Here is a 2,440-nt window from a genome sequence, read left to right on the forward strand (position 1 = left end):
AAGAATTAGCTATGGCCAAACACGTGGCAAACTGCCAGCGGGTGTTCCTACAGGAAGAGAACGAGAAACTTAGACTGCAGCTACAGGAGCTGAAGAAGGACAAGGGCACATCCTCAGGGGACACTACAACAGAACATCAAGGCAGAGAAGGACTGCAAGTCGGTCTTGGGGAGCCAACCTCGCATCTACAGGAAGGGGAACTGCAAGCACAAATCGAGATACAAGCTCTCAAACAGCAGTTGCAGCAAAAAGAGGCACAACTGGCTTGCATGGCCAGTTGGGCCATGGATGCTATACAATGCAGACAGCCGGCCAAATCCTATGGCCTGTACCTACGAGACCAGTGGCTGCAATTTCAAATCAACGCATTAGCGCAGAGGGGTATCTCCCAACTCCAAGACCCACAGCAGTTCACAACATTATGTAATAGCAGCTCATCAGAGGATAAGGCCAAACTCTCGGAGTTCTATCTCCATAATTTGGCCCTTCCTAACGTGACTACATGGGATCCCAACACAGTTGTAGGGGATATGCAATTGATGGCATTTGCCTCATGGTTGAACCATGAAGAAAAGAGGGTGGCAGAAGTCAAGGAGGTCATGGACCGAGAATTACATGAGCCACTGCTGATCAAAGCAGAGCCAGGGGATCCCACTGCGTTGATATCGGCCCACCAACACTTAGCCACCAATCCTCAAACTTTATTGAAATACATGGATCAGCAGGCACAGGCCATAGCACATTTCGAGGATATGGAGCGACTATTAGGGGACAACTGTGTTCATGCTTGCACCCGCCGATGGAACTCATTGTCCCACAACCTTAAAATCAGAAAATACCATACTCCAACTCGAATGAGGGAAACTCTAGCACGGGTGCCCCTCTACAAAAAGTCCATACAGAACCTTCAAGCCAGCTGGATTGGCCTCAAACTAAGCCCACCCCTGCTGTTAGGATTGATGGAAGGTAACACAAAAAAAGAAGAGAAAAAGCAGTGGGAGGAGGTGGAAAGGAAGGCTGGGTTCCATGCTAGTGAGGAAGAGACCATTTCAGAAGCCTGGGATGTGAGGGTGGCAGTGAAAGCAATGAAGGACGAGGAGCTGGATTAGTTTCTCAAGGATGAGCAATCATTTTAGCTGGGGGGTGATGATGAGCCCCAAATTTGGTAACATTTTGGGCTCATTTGGCCTAACTACCCTTGCTCAACCCTTCATTTTTCATAACTTATGCATCATTTTTTAGTATATTTATGTCATTTGTACGAATAAGGGTAGTCACTATTCCTAGGTGGCTAACACGTGCTTATTTCAGGTTTTTTGACATTTAATGGAGCAAAACCACGCAGATGAGGGCTAGGAGACAGCCAAGATGGGGTTGAGGATTCGTAGGAGGGTTGTCCATAGCATTAAATGGCCTTCCTCGGGATTTTCACCCCCAACTCCGAGCTCTGACAGCCACCACAACCGGATCTAGAAGGCAGCCAAACGGATTTTGAGGAAACAGCAGTTCACTCTTAGTTTGGTCAGCCAAGCCCCACTGATTTAGGAGGCCAGCTTGGGGCCTCGAGATGTATAAATGATAGGGCTTTAGCCTTCGAAAAGGACTTTTGAAACCTTGTTGCACATTTTGGATTACGAGCTGCTAGCTCTGTTTTGCTCTTTTGTAGCCATTATTGGCATGTTATTTGACTTATGATTATTATCTTTTAATGGAAAGCAGGCAGATTTGAGTTCAGTTCTGAGTTCTTAAAGGAGCCATAGCTCTCGGGGTTGGGCCCAACCTGAGAGCCTAAGGCCTCTTTCCTTTGTATTTTTATCTTTCTTTCAGCATTTTGGTTTTTATTTACATGCATTTGAAACACAGTTTGTTGAGTTAGATTCCTTGGTGTGGTTAAGTAGGTCATTGGTAGAAGATAGAGTTGCTTTAGCTGTTTAGAATAAATTGAAGAGATTGGAGTTGATAAAAGTTTCGGAAAAGGGTTGCTTGCACACTCATTTTCACCTCTTTCTAGGGGCTGGAATTGCAGACAGTGCTGCCCACCAAAACCATTGGTTTACACGTTCATGCAATCTGTGGTGTAACATTTTCGTTTGTAGAAGTGTCCATGCGTTCAGATCTCTTGGAATGTTTCTTTGTTTCAGTACCATGCATAATTTTCCTTAGGAATAACGTTGCTGTTCATTGGTTTTATTAAACAGTTAGAATATGTTAATAATATTTCTGTTATGTGCAGGACGTGGATGATTTGTTTTGTTTACACTGTGCAGTGCTACTCCCTCACTCTCTTGTCCTTCTAAGTTGTGCCCAGGCCAACTACTCATCTCCAAATTCGACCCCTTGTCTCTCAACTATTTTATTACCCTCGTTATTCTACCTTCTTCTGCCTTCCATTCCCTCTGCCCTCTTCAAGACAACCTAGCTTTGCACACCCCCTCTTCAT

Source organism: Pinus tabuliformis, chromosome 1_1, assembly GCF_031772625.1.
Source record: "Pinus tabuliformis cultivar Carrire ecotype Pingquan chromosome 1_1, CPIR1, whole genome shotgun sequence".
Taxonomy (NCBI): Eukaryota; Viridiplantae; Streptophyta; class Pinopsida; order Pinales; family Pinaceae; genus Pinus; species Pinus tabuliformis.